At 43.1% G+C, this 20393-nt stretch overlaps 1 protein-coding gene across 2 annotated transcripts in view; it reads right to left on the bottom strand.

Moving 5' to 3' along the window:
• The window catches only part of SORT1 (sortilin 1), a 57428-nt gene extending 39547 nt beyond the window's left edge, over nucleotides 1-17881 (bottom strand). For both annotated transcript variants that reach the window (XM_066625427.1, XM_066625426.1), the window contains exon 1: nucleotides 17733-17881. The gene's annotated coding sequence lies outside the window, so the exon portion shown is untranslated. The remainder of the gene's footprint in view (nucleotides 1-17732) is intronic.
• Between the last annotated feature and the right edge of the window lie 2512 nt (nucleotides 17882-20393).

Raw genomic sequence — 20393 nt, 5'->3', positions numbered from 1 at the left:
AAATCATGGAACTGGAAGGGACATAAGAAGTAATCTAGTCCACCCCCGCCTGTAGCTTCTCAGACATATGCACAGTGCTTACTTTCAGTCCATTTGACATACAACCCTGAAGATCACCAAAACCATGGAATGACCTAAAAGGTCATCTAGTCCAACCCCGTTTCTAGCTTCTCAGAAATATGTTCAGTGAAGAAGAGATGACCAAGATACTTGGAGAGATGTATCATTATCTGACTACTTTTAATGGTGTGCATCAGAAAAGTGTGGGGGAGGGCCATGGAGCATCCCCCTCACAGCTGGGAAGATAGGGATGCCCTACCGTTCTCCTCCCAGCTGCTAAAAGGAGCCAAACAGTGGGGTAGCTATATTGGAAGGGGCGCTCGCTTGTCCTGGCAGCAGTGTGGGCACTGAAGCCACCACCCACGGTCCCCACTCCAGTGCGCTTTTCCACTCCCCCTCTCACCTGCCTAAGGTTAAAGGGAGCCAAACTTAGGGGTCCTGCATGCCCCCAAGAATGAGGGAGCATGCACCTGAAAAATCTCCAAACACACTCCTCTCTCCCTTCCTTTGAATGGGGCTGGGCAGCAGCACACTTACAGAGGAAAAGTGGCACACTGCCTGCCTTGCGCATATGCAAGTTGCTCTTTCTGTTCGTTTACTCTGTACCTAGAAGCCTAAAATGGCTTCCCAAGGGTCTGTTTGTGCTTTTTCAAAATGACGCCACCTGGGTCTATTTGCCTTTTTTTTAAATGGCGCTACCTGGGTCTACTTGCCCTGTCTCAAAATGGTGCTGCCTGGGTCTCTTTGCCCTTTCTCAAAATGGCGCCACTGGGGTCCCTTTGCCCTTTTTCAAAATGGCGCTGCCCAGATCTGTCCTTTTTCAAAATAGCGCCGCCAACTTCATTTTGCCCTTTTTCAAGATGGTGGCTGCCATCTTATTGTGCCCCACCAGAAATTCAATCGTGACCCACCAAGTGGGTCGTGACCCACAGTTTGAGAACCTCTGATCTAGAGACTAAAGCACTTCAATTGGGGAAACATAAATGAAAGCAGTATCTACAAGCTAAAATTAAACAAATTTAAGATTAGTGATGCATTGGAGGTATCAGCATATTCAAGAGACTTTTCTGAAGCCAAGAATTTAATGTATATCAAGGCCAGTGAGATTTCAAAAAGTTCTGCAGTAGACACAGATGATTCTGTTGAGAGTTTTCTTGGCACAGTTTGGGGCCTATGGATGAATGCTGCACTTACATGTTCTTGGGACTTAAGTACAATTGGAACATAATTGTTGTGGAAGAAATGATGTTCACAATGCAATTGCTGGCATTGTTCAAGAGGTGACCTAGCCCATAAAAGCTGGGCAAGGAAAGTTCTAAGAAATTTCTTAGTCCATTATAGGGGAAGTGTTATTACGGAAGCAATGTTATTAAGTAGTAGAATTAAATCCCTCTTTCAACAACAGGAACAGAAGGAAGTGGTTAGAAACAAAAGAAGTCTGAGCAGCCAAGGCATTTGGCTATCCTGGATTTGCTATCCTGGAGTGGTCAGGTAAGGAATTGCACTTTAGTTGTGTACTACAGAAACAGTGGTCAATGACACATTTGGTTATGACTCAAATGTTTCTGTTTAGATGCTAAACACAGTAGAGGCACACTATGCCCCAATGCACAACCTAATTCCCCAGTGATGAATGCAGTTCAGTTTCTTCAAGGGAAATGGCCTTGCAGGATTATACACAATGGGGGTCAAATCCAGCTGGGAATGGAACAACATCCTGTAGATATGCAACATCACATATGCTGAAAGAGGTAGGAGAAGGCAGCACATTTAGCATCTTTCTTCATTTGACCTCTAACTGGTTTGTATGAGGTAGCAATGGAAGTTTCTTGTCCAGTGCACAAGAACTTAATTTCTGCAACTACAGTGGACCCAACTTATTGGTAGGTTCAGCATCCACAGATTTCATTATCCACAGATGCCACGGATACTGGGGGCCATTTTAAAAATATTGTAAACTCTCTTCCTGGGCAATTTCTAAAAATCTCCCCGGAAAGGAACAGATTGGTTTTCGGGCAGGAGCTTCTAACCTTGATCATATTTTTTACATTGAATATTGTAAAACAGGAAAAATCCATAAGAAAATAGCCTTCCTTACCTTTATGCTGCAAAAATCAAGCTGTTTGCAGGGTTGCCCTCTGCACTCTAAAAAGCCACTTCCGGGTTGCACAACCCCTTCCCTTGGCCCGTCTTGCCCCAGAATGAGCAAGTGAGAATTTCTTTTAACAAGGTGTTTTCTGGGTATGTGTTCTAAGATTTTGAGGGTAAATCCATACCTATTCTATACTCATAAGACCATAGGGCCTCCAGTGCCAGCTTCTCCAGTGCTGCAGTCGCTCATGTAGAGACTGTGGAGAAATTGGAAGCCACTGCTGATCCGCTTTCCTTTCTCCAGCTTTCCTTTCTCCAGCAGCAAGGTAGAGCAACTAGGCAAGTGGGGAGGGGGCAGTGGAACTAACAGGCTGGTCTGGAGTAACACTGTTTCTCAAGTCCACCACTCAAAGTAACCACTTCAGAAGCTTCATAGATATATCATTCCTGCTGGTTTCACGAAGTGCAATCCATGCATCACAACAAAAAGAATTCTAGCAAAAACTTAGAAGAAAATGTGTTCCTTGCAGACCTGATAACAGAGGGTCAACAGCAGATCAAGCATATCTTGAAGCAGCTGCCACAACATTTCAAAACAGATATTATCATAGCCTTATGGTAGTGCTACCAGGTAAGTTTTAATCCTATGTGCAACTCTAACAGCAAAAAAGCAGATTACATCAATTCCTATGGTAAAAGTCCAAGAAAATTGGAGAAAGCTTCTGCTCTAAGTTTAACAGGCAAGAATTCAGCTGGGTATATAGAATTTCAAGTGTGTGAAAAGGTCTTCCCCAATGCTGTTTACAAAGTTTGACTAGTCTGTAATTTCCCTACCCTGATGATAGAAGACAGTTGTCAGATGAGATGAATAGCGCCAGAAAAACTTCACAAATTCAATTCCAAATAGTTTTCAAGCAAGCTGCACTGGCAAGTCAAGATATTTAAATGACTCATGAGTGTCTTTGACCATGACAGCAAACACACTTCTGACCATGTCTTTTTGAAAGCCAACAAGTTACGCTGAAAGCAATATTGAGGGCGCAGCAAGCACATTTCATTAATTACAATCCTACCTCACAGGATGGATGCTACCAAGGCTCATGAAAATAGGTTCTTGTTAACATGCAGGATACAAATTGCATTACTGTCTGGATCACTCATTGAAACATTCCACGTAAACCTGGATTTTCTCTCGTTCAGTGGTGGCTCATGGCAGAACCTATCATTTTCAATATTTTGTCCAGTCTAGCATATTTAACTCCCAATGTGCTGACAAAGGACTCTACTCAAGGATAAGCAGTCACAAGTGCCAATAAGTATCAGCTTTCCAATGGAGAAAAAAGGTAATAGATAGAGGTGAACTTTTACAGTGATAATGAAATAAAAACATATAACACTAATTGCTGCACTTCTCATTTTTTAAAACAACAACAGGCAGCCCAATCTTGAGCTGCCTGGGGCACCCAGGTTCAGCAGAACTGAGAAGGGCTGCCGCTGGATCCTGCGCCTCCCAAGCTACCTCAGGAGGTGCCTCAGGAGAAGGGGACAAAAGTCCCCTTCTCCCAGGTAAGGTAAGCACCCTGCAATGGGGCTACTCACTTTACTGCCAACCACAAAGTTGGTGTTAAGGTAAAGGCACTTGTGTAGGGCGTGCAGCCCTACACGAGCGCCCTGAATCCTGCAGAGCAGAGTTCCGCGGACCCGCATCCCATCCCTCCCCCAGCCCGCCCCCTCCCCACATCACACCTCCCTGTCACACCTCCTCCCTGTCCTCTCTCTGCACCCCGCCAGCCTCCCCCTCCCCGGAACGCCTCCTCCCCACCCCTGCTCCCATCCCCGCCTACTGTTCCGCAGCTTGGCGGTCTGGGAGACTGCTGAGCTGCGGAAGCTGGGCGACTGCTCTGCGCTAGCCCAGCACCGGCTGGCATTGGGCTAGCACTGGCAGGAGCCCAGCAGTGAGGCTGGCAAACGTGCCTTATGGCACATTTGTGACAGTGCTCAGCAGCACGGAGCCGTACCACCGAGCACAGGATTGGGCCCAAAATCTGCAAAAAAATAAAATCATTTTCTAACACCTCTACATGCATGTGGCTGCAACTGCTGACACTATACCACCTACCTAGTACACTTTTAAAATGATAATTATAAATTATAATCATTTATTAAAATGTACCCTTGGAATAAAACCACATAACACCGTTTTCTGCACTTCTAACTGGGAAAACACAGTAAAAAAAATAAAACCACAACAAAACCATTTCCACCCACCTCTAGTAATAGACAACAAGAAGCTATGGAAACGTCAACTACTAAGGGTAGTGGGGATATGAAAGAAGGCTCAACAGTATTCCACACAGACAAATCATCACCAGTTGAGAATTTTTCACACTACTGTATTCCCCCTTTTGTTGAAACATCATTCCAAGGGGGAAGGTGATCCATTTTGAAAAAATGGTTACTGAACAGACACATCCTACTACTACCACCAAAGAACCCAGAGATGTTAGCAAGGTTAATGTATCGTCTCTAATGATCACTCATTAGAGTGATAGTGAACTGAATTGTGGTACACTATACAGCCTCAACATGTGAGGTCACTGGTTGCCACTTACTGTCCTTAAGGAAAACTCGTCTATCAGCTGCACAGAGATGCAAAACAGAAGACGGCTTTCCATGTTGCGGAGCCCAAGCTGTGGATGTCTTGCCCTGGGAGAGTCAGTTGAGTCCGACTCTGACCTGCCAGATACAGTATTTCATTATTTCTATCTTGCTCTGTTGTAGTTTCTAATCTGCTGTGTTTGTTTAATTTTGTTAGTTTGTTCACTTTATTAATGATCTGTTAATGTGACTTTGTTGTGAGTCACCCCAAATGTTTCACATTGAGGTAAAAGGGGAGGATAAAAATTACCTTAATAAAAAGTAAATTCCCCTTATGGGAGCAAGCCTTCAAAGGCTCCCAGTATTAGAAAATATCTAAATGGTCACCTAAATGAGCCACCTGCAAGAATTTTTATAACAAAGAAATTTCTCTGCATAAAGAGATGCAGGTCTACTGGGATTTGGCTCCCCTTGCAACCTGTCAACCCTTTGCTGTAGACCTGATGAACAGTTATGCTTTCTGACAAAGGTTGAGCAGGAAGCAGAACAGGAATCTGTTAGGCCTTGGGCAGCCCGATCCAGAGCCCAGTCAGCACTGCTCGGTCCTGCGCTCCCTGGGAAACAGTCGTTGCAAAAGTGCCATAAGGCACTTCACCGCCGGTGTGAGATTATAATGCAGGTGAAGAGCAGCGCCAGAGGACACTGGGCCTCTGCACCGCCCAGATGCACAGGAAGAGCATGGAATGGTAGAGTTTCCTCACCAAGCAGCAGGGAGGCTTTTCAGGATGAGAGGGGGGCAGAACAGGGCGGAAGGAGGGCAGAACAAGGGGAGAATTGGGCCTGGGAGTAGGATGAGACAGTGGCAGAAGCTGCCGCTGCATTCTATACCTGTCCTGAGACACGGAGACTGACATGGGTCTCCTTGGTTCTGTGCCTGCTAAATAGTGGGCACAGATCCAAGCAGACCCATCTGGGTCATCAGAGTTCAACATGGGGCAAGAGAACCGCTGCTCCCTTACCCCAAGGAGACCTCTGGCAGCTTCCCTGGCCCCACAGGATACAGCAGTGGCCATTTCGGTGTTGCTGTCTTCCTGGACGCTGGGGAACTAAACTAAAAATGATTATTTGACATGGCTGTCCTTGTGGTAATCGTTCATCTCTTAGCTTTAGCATTCCTCATAAGATATGAGAATTAACTGGTTGCTTTTGACCAGGAGTTTGTGCAGTTCTCTGGGAATGAAGGGCTGGCATTCCTACTGCTGGGATGCCCCCTCCTCCTGGGAGGTAGGATCGGAACCTCGACTGAATGGATACTCCTCCCACATTGGGGGGGCTTCCCTTCCGGTCCCAGTTCTGATCCTGCCTTCCAGGAGTAAGGACAGATCTCAGTTGTGCTCCTGCACGACCTCCTTCTTTTTTGTTTTTTTCCTTTTGCTCTGAAGAACAGGGGGAACTTACCTTTGCCCGGGCTCTAAGTGGCAGCCAGAGCCTCACCTGTGTGTGGCAGGGCATAGCGCTGCACCCCACACCCTCAACGCAAGGGAGAGCGGTGGGGACGAGCAGTGTGGGCGGCTTCAGGCTCCCCCCCACCACAGAGAGGAAGCATCAGCAGCGCCACTTCCGTAGGAGCTGGGCAGCTGGCAGGCAAAGCTCCAACCACGTGGAGGGAGCCATCTCAGACCCTCCCCGTCAAGGAATGACTTGCTGCAGGCAAGCAGCAGGGAGAGTCACAGGGCCCCAAAATTACCGCGCCCCACCGGCCTCTTGGACTAGCGGAGCGCCTCAGCCTTCACCGCTCTCCCCCCCTACAGCGGTGGTGAGGCAGTGAGCAAACTCCCTTGCTGGCCCACCCTTCTGGTTGGCTCTGGTATATCCCAGCAGTAGGAATGCCAGCCCTTCCTTCCCAGAGAAAGTAGGAATTTCTTACCTGAGAATTCCAGTTCTGGGAAAGGAAGGGTGGCATTCCATCCACCTCTTCTCCAGCTCAGGGGGGTACACTGCTAGACTAGGCTCCCCCACGGGGAACAATTCTTCTCCCTTACCCTCCTGCGGCGGGACGGCTTATCTGTTATGTTTTTCTTCACTGTGGTTTGGTGGTTACCTGTGTTATTCACACAGTTGATTAAGATTCTTCCAAGCCAGTCCTCACAGTAGGCATGCTACACCGCAAGGGACAGACCACAGCCGAGGACCAGGGGAGCACTCAGTTTTTCCTGCTTGTCAAGTCCGAACTGGGACCGGAAGGGAAGGCCCCCCCAACGTGGGAGCAGTATCCATTCAGTCGAGGTTCCAATCCTACCTCCCAGGAGGAGGGAGCATCCCAGCAGTAGGAATGCTACCCTTCCTTTCCCAGAACTGGAATTCTCAGGTAAGAAATTCCTACTTTCTGGGCAAATTCCTCATCCTTAGTAACTCTATGTAGATCTGTAACTGTGCACTATTTTGATCTATACAATTCAATACAATACAAAAAACAATTAAAAAAAACAATACAATTCAGGAGGTACAGTAGGAACAGTCGATGACTTTGCCCTAAGTCACCATTTTATATCTGGTTCTGCCTGATGCTCATTTCCACATCATTATTTTGCACCTGACTACAGGCTCCACCTAGATCAAAGTTCTAATAAAACAAAACAAAAGAAGATGCTAAAAGCCTGAAGCTTTTCAAACCCTGCTTTATGGCATGTTCAAATTTCTTTTGGCAGCAGTCATGTCACTCACCAGACATGCCTTAAGCACAAACAATGCTTTCAGGTGCAACGTAAAGGCCGCAATCCTAACCAATTTTCCAGCACTGACATAAGGGCAATGCAACTCCGAGGTAAGGGAATAAACATTGTCCTACCTTGAGGAGGCCTCCATGACTGCCCCCCAACTGCAGGATGCAGCACATGCCCCACTGGCACAGTTATGCCAGTGCTGGAAAGTTGGTTAGGACTGCGCCCTAAGTGCCTTACATAGAATATTTCTGTAAAAGCAGCAAAATAGGCCTGTCTTTTCTCTAAACCAGATGACATCATCAAGCACAAAATTTTTTAACTATCCTAGGCTGCAATCCTACCCACACTTACCCAGGAGAAAGTCTCATTTACTATCATTGTTAAAAGATTATACATAATAGCTTGTTGAAAGTACAGGTCTGTAACATTTCCCCAAATGCAGTCACATACCACGATAGCATCAAGTCTAATATATTAAAAATAAAATACTGAAATGAATGGGGACCCACCTAGTGGGTCCTGATCCACAGTTTGAGAAACACTGATATGGGGAAAACAAGTGTAGCTTCCCACCCAATCTAGTGTGTCAGTTGTTGTTACTTGGGGTCCCCATCCTGAGTTTGCCTTATAATGATGTGAAGTCAGGCAGTGCTTGATCCTTCCACTAATAGATACTCTCCCACAGCTTCTACCTCCTCAGTAAGAAAGAAGCCCAATTAGAGGGGAGGGGTTATAGGAAGAAATAGTAGACAGGGTAAGGGTTAAGCACTCCCTCTTCCGCCCATCATTTCTCTCCTACAAATCCCTTCCCACATTGTTAACCAGCAAACACATTTGCTAAACACCTGCTTGCCAGGTAACATCCAGTTCCACCCTGTTTCTTCCACAGCAAGGTGGATAAGGTAACTAGTTATTCAAAAACGGACTTCAAGACAAGGAAGTTCTATTACTCCCAGAAACTTGCCTAATCCAGAAAAACCAGTCTGACTGAGTCAGAATCCACAGACACTGCCCAGTTTATGAAAGGTGAAACCATCCTGGCTTCTGATAGCATGAAGGCCAGGCTAGATACAAAATGGCTATGAATTGTTTTCAGAAGAATTCAAGGTTGCTTCCCACATGAAATACTTCACATTTTAAATCTGCGGCATTTACATCACATTCTCCTCCAAGGACCTCAGGATGGCATACATAAGGGTTATCCCACTGCATAGCTTGATTCATCCAACAAACAGCTTTACAGGGACACCAACCTGTGCATACAACTGTTTTACATTATCCAATATGGGTTACTGGTCAGTTATTTAAAAATTCAATATGGAAATTACAAGTATGGGACTAGATGATAGTGCTAATACACACGTGCATTCCGTGACTTTCTTATTATTATTTTATGTCCGTTCATGTCGTTAGTAATCTTGAGTGCATGTCCTCTTTTTTAGAAGAGAATTGAAACCCCTATATAAATGGTGCTTTGGATGGCAATACATGTGTTTCTTTTAGGGTCAAACTAAATAGGTCATTAACAATGTCACCTAACTCTGAGCATGCGTTTGTTTAAAGAGCAGCTATAGCCTGCCCCGCACCCACCCTATCTGGATGGAGATTGCAGTATGGAGGAGGAGACTTGAACTCTTTGTCCACTGCATTTTATTTACTTAGGTCCCAATCCTATCCAATTTTCCATCACTGATGCAGCCGTGCCAATGGGGCATATGCTGGATCCTGCAGTGGGGGGGGGGGGCAGTCACAGACACTTCTGCAAATTAAGGGAATATTTGTTCCCTTATTTCAGGACTGCATTGTGGCTGCATTAGCATTAGAAAATTGTATAGGATTGGGTCCTTAGTGATTTAACATTATATCTAGTTTGGCCCTAGCTACTCATATATTGCAGTTACAAACTCAAGTGCATTTCTTCAGGAGCATTATTAGCTTTTTAGAATATTTATACACTGCTTTTCACCAGCAAATTAACAAAGCAGTTTGCATAGCAAAAGAAATGAAAAAAATGTCTCCCCAAAGAACTCACAATCTAAAAAAAGACCCCAGGGAGTCACTAGCAAACAGACACTGGGAGAGACACTATGCAGGAATCACTAGGGACAGATGCTCTCCTCCTGCTAAATATAGGTGAACCACCCTTAAAAAGATGCTTCTGTCATTAACACAAGTGTTTCCTTAAAACAGTAAAAAAAATGCCACATTATTAAGGTTGAATATTAGTGATCTCAAACCACAACACGGAGATCAGCTCTTCCCACAATACTGGAACCTGGAAAATCTGGCCCAGTCACACTTCCATAGCATTATTTGCACCATATACACCAGTATTTAAGAACATAATAGCTTCCACACTAGATACATGAGCTAAAGGAAATACTGGTGTAACACTGGTGTTTTCCCAGCAACTGCTAACAAGTAGCAGAGCCTAAAGCAGCTTCCATAAATGAGATGATTCTTTATAACAGACTGAATCTCTAGTATTGGAAAAGATACATTCCCCAAATGGAAGGCTAAACACAGGCAATTATTTTAATTCTTTAATCAGTGTACTCATCCTTATCTGGGCCTCTGGGCCAGACAATCATGCTATTGCCAGGCTCAAAGTGTCCTAGTTTAATTACACAGCAAGTGGGCAGCTATGCCTATGGAATGACATCTGCCACCGATGAGTCAGGAGTATACCAGGACACTTCAAAATAATTTTGCATCCTGCTCTAACATGACGACCTGTAAAATGTTATGGCAAACACTGCCTCTCTCTGCTGAACCACAGTGAACCATAGCCTTTAAAAGGGGATTGGACAAGTTTCTGGAGGAAAAATCCATTATGGGGTACAAGCCATGATGTGTATGCGCAACCTCCTGATTTTAGAAATGGGCTATGTCAGAATGCCAGATGCAAAGGAGGGCACCAGGATGAGGTCTCTTGTTATCTGGTGTGCTCCCTGGGGCATTTGGTGGGCCGCTGTGAGATACAGGAAGCTGGACTAGATGGGCCTATGGCCTGATCCAGTGGGGCTGTTCTTATGTTCTTAGTGGAAAAGAGCACAGAAGTGCCATGCAAATAGCAAGCAACCAAGCTGAAGCGAATGTGCGCTTTTTTTGCACATGCCAACATGGTACCCATCAACTGCAATTATGCTAAGCTGCCACATCCAACTCCCTGAACAACTTCTTTATCTGTTTACACGTGGATGCTGAGGGTGTTACAAGTATAGACAAAATGCCTGGGTAATTTGTCACAGCCCAAGTTTAAAATAGAGATAGCCCCACCTTTGTAACAATCACTTGCACCTACTGCTTCTGCAAAACAAGTAAACTCCAAACCTGTTCAGTTATGGGCAATCAAAGCTGTCCTAACTCTTTGCCAATGTTTTTATGGGCATAGGCACTGATTGCACATTACCACCCCTACGTTTTTTGATCTTGCAAAGTTTACAACAAGATTTGCCAAAGACAGACACACATATGGAAAAGAACTCTTGTGGAGAACAGACTGACCCAATACCTTTTATTGCTGTTCATGCCATGAAAAACAAAGAAAGCAAGTAGAAAGCCAAAAGAGGGCAGAGTGACAAACTAGGATAGCAGTAAATGATAAATGAACTGGTTGATTTGGGAGTAATTCAAGATATCACAAATATTCATTTTCCTTAACATTTGCCCATCTTCAAAGTATTGCGATTTGACACAAGAACACACAAAACCTATACTGATCCCCAGATTTGTTTTCTCTAGATATTGTTGGTTAGTATTGTCAATCAACATCAAATTCATAGTACCACAAAATGTTGTATTTCCTGAGAGCCTCTTTTATTTGTCTACTTCACAGAACAGAAAAAAATTAGCTTTCAGATTAACATGCACTTATCTGAGATGGAATACCATGGTTGGTTTTGCCAACACACAGTAGAAAAGGCAATGAAATGATTTCCAGAAGAAGGAATTAGTTTCCCTATACAGACCTTTGCCAAGATCTCAGTTTTTCACTGGCTATGTTGACTATTTTGCATGTTCCCACACAGTACTCACTTTTTGGCATCAGAATCTTGGTTTCTAAGGATCTTCAAATATAACTCTCACAATAGAAACACATTATAAAGAACAGGGCTCATGGTTATATTTTGAGGACCATGCCGCACTGCAAAATTAAATTAGCTGCTTGAAAATAGGAAGGTGGTGGGAATGTGCTTCGTAATTAAAACACAGCAGAAGGATCATTGTGAATGATACCATCAAGATCTATTGAAGTTACTGTGGCAAACATATTGTACACTATCATAGCATATTCTAAAAATATGCTAGCTACTTTTCTCCAGTTATGCTGTAAATGCTTTTGAAAATTATTAGAAGAATAATAGATGTAAAGCAAAACCCTGCATTGAAGGCTGACAAAAGTAAGCATCTAAGGGGCAAAGTAAAAGTAAGCATCTAAGTAAGCATCTTTAGGAGGTGCCTCCCACCAAAAAACTAATTTAGAAGTTATATCATGAATGTATGGATATGCATGTGCACTGCTGCAGAAGGGGACAAAAGTTACATAGGATTTCCAGAGAAAGAGGGACCCAATACAGAATTTAGGAAGTAACCCTAAGAGCAATCTGTGAGAGCATTGTATGGAAGCATCACCATCATGTAGCTCTTCATGTAGCACCATTATGCTCTTCTTGACCAAAAAATACACTAAGGCTGCAATCCTATACATGGCTACCTAGGAGTATGTTCCATTGAACTTAATGGGACCACTTCTGGACAGAATGCTTAGGATTAGGCAGTAAGAAATTGTATTCTCCAAATCCAAAGCAAGGGAAATGGACTTAAATCTCTCACAGATGCAGAAGTTGCACCTATCACGTCAACATATTTGCTAGGAGAATAAGTTTTCAGAGATCTGGAGAGTACACTATGTATTTGATCCAAAACCAGAGCCAGAAGATTCCACAAAATCCGTTTCTGAATCTAATTGCCTTTTAAGTATGCAGTAGCCTATGAGAACAGTATCAGAGCCAATGCTGGCTCTCTAGTCGCCAACAGGCACCATCTATACTATCGCAGATAGTGGGGACAAAAACAGACACAACAAGCAAACAATTACACATTCTTCCTTGTGCCAAGACACCAAGTTCTTATGGGATTTGTTTATTTCAAAACTGAGCTTCACAGAAGGCTTGCACTAAAGAGAAGAAAAATAGCCTTGTGGGCTGAAGGGAAACAACTGGGAAGCAAAATATTCAGGCATTTTTCAGCTCAAAGTCCGAAGAATTTGATCAAGTAATTTATTTTCTCTGAGCCTCAGCAACGATTCTCAAAAAGGTGGCTTTAATTAAAGTTTATAATAACTTCCTCAAACACTTTAGGCCCATTAGGTAACAAATTATTATTTCTATCTTCAAAGGTCTTATATTGGAGGCACATTAAATTGGAATGGAGCACTTCAGCTACATTGGGAGGACAAGAGAAAAGGAGTTTCATATTGGGAGGACAAGCCCCCTCCCTTGCAAATGGAGCAAAAAGAATAGGGTTACGCAAGTATCACTGGTTTTCATATTTTTTTTTTTAAATTGGGTTTAAAATGTATCCTAACATTTTAGGAGGATTCATATCAAGGAGGATTCCTTTATCCTCATTATCAAGGAGGATTCATATAGAGACTTAAGTGTAAGCTATCCTAAAACTTGGAATGGAAAGAAGGCAAGAGATGCATTTAAAATAATTCAGCAAGTGAATTCCAAGATATACCATAGGTGAGCCCAAGCAACAGATAGCTTGCTCACTGTAAAGAAAACATTTTAAACACAAACCAGTTGTCTTACAGGTGCGGGGCTCACTCTTCCAAGCAAGTTCAAATGTTGTGGCAACACATCAGCCAGCAGCATGAAATGAAAGTTGCACTTGAGTTGAAACCTTCCTGCTTTAGATTAGCTAAGAAACTGTGTTTGCATTTAATGAATACCCACAATGTCGCACTGAAAAGTGTTTGTGATTTCTAATGGTTGGTAATATTAATACTACAGAGAACTCTAAATAGTTAAAATACTAAGAATTGTACTTGGACCTGCACAAATGTATATCAAAGATAAACAGTAGAACTCTATGACAGAGGCAGCAGGTGCATAAACTAATGTAAGAGATGACAAGATAACAAGACAAATTGCATACTACAAAAAACAGAAGTCAGGGTTGTTCATGCCGCTACCAAGATCTCAAAGCACTGTAACTCTTTTTTTCTACATTTCATAGACAGAATTATCAGATGTCTTGCAGCATTTTCTTAATCTTTTATTTCTCTATATAAATTATAACAAACACGTCCCATTCCATATAGTTGTGTATTACTTCTCCTACAGCTCATTCATCTATTATTCAGAATTGGGATACTATATAAAACTGTATATGTTACCCAAAGAGATACTTTTTCCCCAAAAAGGAACTTTGTCCTTAGAACCACAGCTTTTCCTTAGGAGCAATAACTTCAGTAGAAGAACTAAACCATGAAAAAGCCACAGAACAAGATATATGCATCCAAAGTTTACCAAAGGAACAGAATGTGACATGAAGGGGAGGCAGAACTTTCTTTTCCACAACAGATTACTACTGTACAACAATTCCACTTGCTTGATGCGATTATACAACTCTACCTACTTTCTGGAAATGGAACAGCCTGAAACACACAGGTAAAAGTCTCCAAGAAATTACAATTCACCACTGACTGCATTTGTCATGGTCTGGTACAGAGTTTAAAATAAAAAAAAGAGTACAATAGGAGACAGACATAGATCCTCAGGTTTACAATTCAACTAAGCACAAAAGGGACAAGAATGAACATAAAAGATAGATGTGCAAGAACAGCAAGTTATCAGTCACTTAAAAATACAACAGAAGAAACCAAACAGGTGTCAGAATATAGAATGAGTTTCACTGGTAGGCAGGAGAAAGGGTGAAATCAAGGAATGGAGAACATAATTGAGCCATTAGTTGATTTTTCTCTGTAAACCGCTTTGTGAACTTTTAGTTGAAAAGCGGTATATAAATACTAATACTAATACTAATAGTGCGTTAACTGAGGACATGAGTACCAGTAGAGTGAAGATGGAAGACATTTAAAATTTACAGTACATAAAGGGGGAACATAAATAGAATGAGAAGAAAGGAGGGAGCCAATGAAAAGACATAGCAATGAGCAGAATGGATTAGGCAAGCCTGAAAAATTAAAGACAGAAAAGGAGTTTAAGGAAAAAGACAGAATAGCCAAAAAAAGTATTAAAATAAGTGCTATGAGAGATGACAATGTCGGTACTAACAAGAGAGAAATTTTATAAATAAGATAAAGAAAAATGCCACAAGATTTAAATAATTGAGTAGATATTTGGGAAGAAAGACTCAAAAAGAACATTAAGGCCTGATGAGTGGAGGATACAGTAGAACTACCTAGCAGGAGAGAAGATGGAGAAAAATATGGGGGGGGAGCAATAGCTCAGCTTAAGGGAATTTAGTTTTAAGAAAATGAGACTCATCCAGGGAAAAACAGAAAACACAGTTAAAGGGGGGGGGAAGGAAGATCAAGTCATTTTTAAGCAGCTGTAAAGTTCACTTGAAGAGTCCATGAATTCTTGCAGTAAGAAATGATGGGCTACAAGAATGAGGAAGTAGGTTTGAGTCAATAATTACCAAAGCCTCCCATTAAACTCTCTCTGAGAGCAACTGCCTGACAGAGGTTAGTGCTAACAGAGCAACACTCTCAGTTCAGGACACACCTTACTATTCCAGACATGACAGATGCCATTCAGGTCAGGTTGATATACTGTATTATAAAAAGAAAATAGCCCCTTCCAACTCCTCATACTTATGAAGCAATGGTCCTTTTCTCAACTAACATCCATATTTCACCTTACTTTTTTTTTTAATCAGGTGCAATTCGTATGACCAAAAGTCACACTGAAAGCACAGAATGAGTTGATTCATGCACTATTTATTACTTGGTGAAGTAGCAGTGTAAACTCCCAAAACGTAACTCCGAGTATAGTTACAACATCAACATTCAACTCTCTTGCAGCAGTTCTGCAAAAGCACAGGACATGTATGTAAAACTGTTCACCAAGTGCATTGTGGGTAGATTCAGGTGAACTGTTTTGTCTCAGTCTGCAGCAACTTCTACAGTAACATAACACTAAATATCAAGTGGAATTAGATTTTTTAAAAGAATTCCATATAAAAACCCCACAGCCAACATTGAGCAAGGACGACTTTGCAGCACATTCAATGAGCACTGTATGTAGCGTTCAATGTAGATTTTGAACCCCCCCAAAACAAAACTAGATAGCCCATTGTTTATTGTACAAGTCAACACTTGTTGAGGAGAAACATTGTTCACTTGAATACATTTGGCAGATCACACAACCATTCTACCAAACAAACTCTACATAGATCAACTCAACTTACAATTTAAATACACCAACTTAAGACTTTTGCCGAATGGCAGCTGACTGCCATGCTATTGTAGAATGAGCTGGTCACGTGACTGCCAATCCCATCTATAGATCACAGCATTAGCTTTCAACACAAATAACAGACTGATCATGAACTGAGCATGTTCAAAAGGGGATGTAAACCACCCATTAGTCTTGTGAACATCACTGATACATCAATGTTCCTCAGATATATAAATACCATAAGATAGATAAAGGTAATGTGTTCTTATGCAAAACAAGTCATGATACAGAAGGATCTCTATAATCAGAATATCTCACAGGTTGGGATTTTTTTTTTAAACTTCAGAGCAATTCCCCAAAATTGCTAAAGAAGTTCAGAGTTTTGAAAAAGCAACCAGGGTGAGAAGAAGGTTAAAAGCTTTCCTGCAGCACTATTTCCCTGACTTAAATATCCTCCCAGACCCCTGTGGAAGAACCCACACAGTTGTACAGTACCTATATGTTAGTTCCTGTTCCCTCTACTGAGCTGCCTGATCTGTCTGTTCTCTCACATATCTCACAGATGCTTCTCCATTCTTTTTCACCTATGAACATGTTTCAGTTTGCACCCCCAAAAAACACAAAGACACACACAAATTTACCAGTGCTATACTGTCCAAAGAAAGATGCCAGGGATGAAACTCACTTGAAAGAAGTGTCAGCAGATCTAGAAGGTCTGCTCACTAATCCCAGAGTGGTTAATAACACCAACTGATGTTACTTGATGGTAAGTGAAATGCACTCTGCACATGTTCAGAGACAATGTATTCAGTGCTATGCTACCTGATTGGTCTGTTAACTCACATATCCAGATGCTTCTCTGTCCTTTCTCACCTATGGATGTGCCAAAGTCTGCACCCCCAACAAACACAAAGGAACACTGTCCAAAGAAAGATGCCAGGGATAAAACTCGCTTGAGAGAAGTGTCATTGGGTGTAGAAGGTCCACCCACTAACCACAGAGTACTGAAGGACGTTACTCGGTGGTAAGTGATATGCACTCTGCACATGTTCAGAGACAATGTATTCAGTGCTGAGCTCCCTGATCGGTCTGTTATCTCACATATCCAGATGCTTCTCTGTCCTTTCTCACCTATGGACATGTCACACAGCCCAATCCTATGCATGCCTACTCAAAAGTAAGTCCCAGTAAAGTCAATAGGGCTTACTTCCAGGAAAGTGTAGACAGGATTGGGCTGACAGTCTGCAGCCCCAATGAACACAACAGCACACATAAATTTACTAGCGCTACACTGTCCAAAGAAAGATGCCAGGTAGGGATGATACTTGCTTGAGAGAAGTGCCATCGGGTCTAGAAGGACCACCCCAGAGTGTACTGATAGACGCTACTAGGTGGCAAGTGAAATGCACTCTGCACATGTTCAGAGACTGCTGAGCTCCCTGACCGGTCTGTTCTCTCACAGACCCAGATGCTTCTCCATCCTTTCTCACCTGTGGACATGTCACCGTCTGCACCCCCAACGAACACAGCGCTCACCAACACTACACTGTCCAGAGAAAAATGCAGGGGTGACTCCCGCTTGAGAGAAGAGCCACCGGGTCTTTGGAGTCCAGCTGCCAACCCCAGGGAGTACTGGTGGACGCTGCTCGGTGTAAGCAAAATGCACTCTGCACATGTTCAGAGACACTGTGTTCGGTGCCGCGAGCGCAGCCAGGTGCCGCCTGACTGCGCCCCTGCGTCAAGCGCGTCCTGCCCCTCCAGAGCCAGGGCAACGCAGAGCGCGCAGAGCCTCGCCCGCCGGCGCCTCAGGCGGCCCCTCGCTCACCTTGTGGGTGTTGTTGGCCAGCAGCTTCAGCCCGAAGTCCCGCGGGCCGCATCCCGCCTCCGGCTCTGCCTTGCCCGCCCCGCGCCGGACCCGCAGCGGCCCCCCTCGCGACCGCGGCCACCCGCCGCCGCCCTGCAGCGGAGCCGCGAGCAGCAAGAGAACCCCAACGCTCAGCCACCGCCAAGGCTCCATCACTCCCGACAACAGCCCCGCACAACTCTCCTCAGGCTCCGAGACGGCTCCGCCGCCGCCCCGCCCACCGACGCCCCCATTGGGCCGCGCCCGAGGGGACCGCGATGCTCATTGGCTGCCGGAGATGTCGCGGTGATCGCCCATCGGGCGACACCCAGCCTCCTCTGACAGCTCCTCTCCCATTCGTGCAGCGGACCCGGCCTCTATTCTCTCATTGGCTTTCCGCGATGCCAATCTCAGCACAGCGGCCACCTCCAGTTGTCATTGGCTAACCGCCATTCCAGTCTCCGCCTCCAGATTCTCCAGTTGGGCGGCATCACCCCACTTCTAAGAACACCTTGCTCATTGGCTGGTTGCCTGAGAGCGTCTCCCCTTACAGACCCCGGGAGTCACCTTAGCGGATCCCTTTGCTGGCTCAGATGCGATTAGCTAGAATGCAGGGACCCCAACCTAGGATGCTGCTGCCACTGGGAGCCCCCAGCACTACCCTAAAGGGTGGGAGGGACAGGCGCTGAGGCAGGTGAAGTGGCCCTTTTTCAGGTGCATGTTTGCAGTTTGCATAATTGCAATTTGCTACTTTTAATTTGCATATTTCCCATTTGCTGTTTTAAAATTTGCATTTTCGCTATTTTTAATTTGCATATGTGTTTTAAATTTTCATGTTTTATTTGCATATTTCCCATTTGCTGTTTTAAAATTTGCATTTTCGCTATTTTTAATTTGCATATGTGTTTTAAATTTTCATGTTTTATTTGCATATTTCCCATTTGCTTTTTAAAAATTTGCATAATTACTATTTGCTGTTTAATTTGCATATTTGTGTTTTATTTGCAATTTGATGTGTTTAATTTGCATATTTGTTATTTTAAAACTGTTTGCATGTTTTATTTGCAATTTGCATAATTGCAATTTGCTGTTTTTGATTTGCATGTTTTAGTTGCATGTTTTATTTCCATTTGCTGTTTAAAAACTTGCATATTTGCTATTTTTAATTTGCATATTTGTTATTTTAAATGTGCATTTTTGCATGTTTTATTTGCATATTTTCTATTTGTATATTTGCTATTTGCTATTTTTTAAGTTGCATATTTGCAACAAAGAGACTTAGGACCAGTCCTATCCAACTTTCCAGCACTGGTGCAGCTCCAATGCAGCCTTGACGTAAGGGAAAAAATGTTCCCTTACCTTGAGGAGGCCTCTGTGACTGTCTCCCCACCAAAGAATGCAGCACACACCCCATCAGCACAGCTGCGCTGGTGCTAGAAAATTGGATAGGATTGGGCCCTTAGAGAGTCCAGTCCTAGGCGTGTCTACTCAGAAGTAAGTCCTGTCATAGTCAAGGGGGCTTACTTACTCCCAAGTAAGTGTGGATAGGATTGCAGCCTTATAATGCTTAAGAAATTGTGATTTAAAAGCTAGAGTGGAACAGATGCACAAATAAACACAAAAGTGGGTTGTGTTGAAGAGTCATGAGAATAATAATTTAGTGTTATTATTCTAATAAATAATAAAGCCATTCCAATTATTGTGCTTTTATGAACCACTTCCCAGTAACAAAATCCATCTGAAACTGGCTGGAAAGGACATTGTTCTTGTTCACAGTGTTTTACCACAAAATTCATTGTGGTATACCACAAAAGGGGGGAGAGGTTGTGTTGGGGAAACATGAGAACATTTTTGAAAATGACATCCATGCAATATTACAATATTATATCATATTACAATGTAACAGTATTGTTATATTGCATGGATGTAACACAATATATTGTATTACAATATAACTGTATTTTAATACTGTTAAAAAATATTACAATACTGTTAAAACCAGCCAAAACATGTTTGTTAAAGAATTGATTGGAATGATAGATCTTAAGACATCAAATAATGCGCGCACATGTATACATGTCCCCCAGATTCCTCATTCTGATACCCATCCTGAAGTATAAATGGTTTCCCGAAAGCAGGATCAGAACAACAACTTCTGAGCTAGACAGAACTGAAATTGAAATTGGACAACCTGGCAATCACGTAGCAGACCACAAAACACTCCCAAATTCCATGTTCTAATATCCAGTCTGGGCCTTAACAGTTTTCTAGAAAAAGAAACTAGAATGTCAGCTTTTGAGCTATACAAATCAATGAAATTCACTGGTTCTGTTAAAGTAATTGGGACAAGATTCATATAGCAAGCCACAAAATGCCCCCTATTTACTAATTCCAATCCCCATTCTGGTCTATAAACTGTTTTGCAGAAAAAGGAGCTGTAACACCCACTAGGCAGACTAATTAGAATCATAAGTTCAATTGGACTCATTGGGAATCCTATATCAAGTCGCAAACATTTCCCTGTTTTGATACTTCTGTGCCCATTCCAGCCTATAAAGTTTTCCTGACACAGGAATCGGAGCATCTTCCATGTGAGAAGGATCAACCAATTGCAGATCCTATTCAACTAGATGTGAATAATGC

The sequence above is a fragment of the Tiliqua scincoides genome, chromosome 4 (assembly GCF_035046505.1).
Source record: "Tiliqua scincoides isolate rTilSci1 chromosome 4, rTilSci1.hap2, whole genome shotgun sequence".
NCBI lineage: Eukaryota > Metazoa > Chordata > Lepidosauria > Squamata > Scincidae > Tiliqua > Tiliqua scincoides.
Note: the sequence above shows the minus strand (reverse complement) of the source record. Positions and strands in the feature narration are given on the sequence as shown.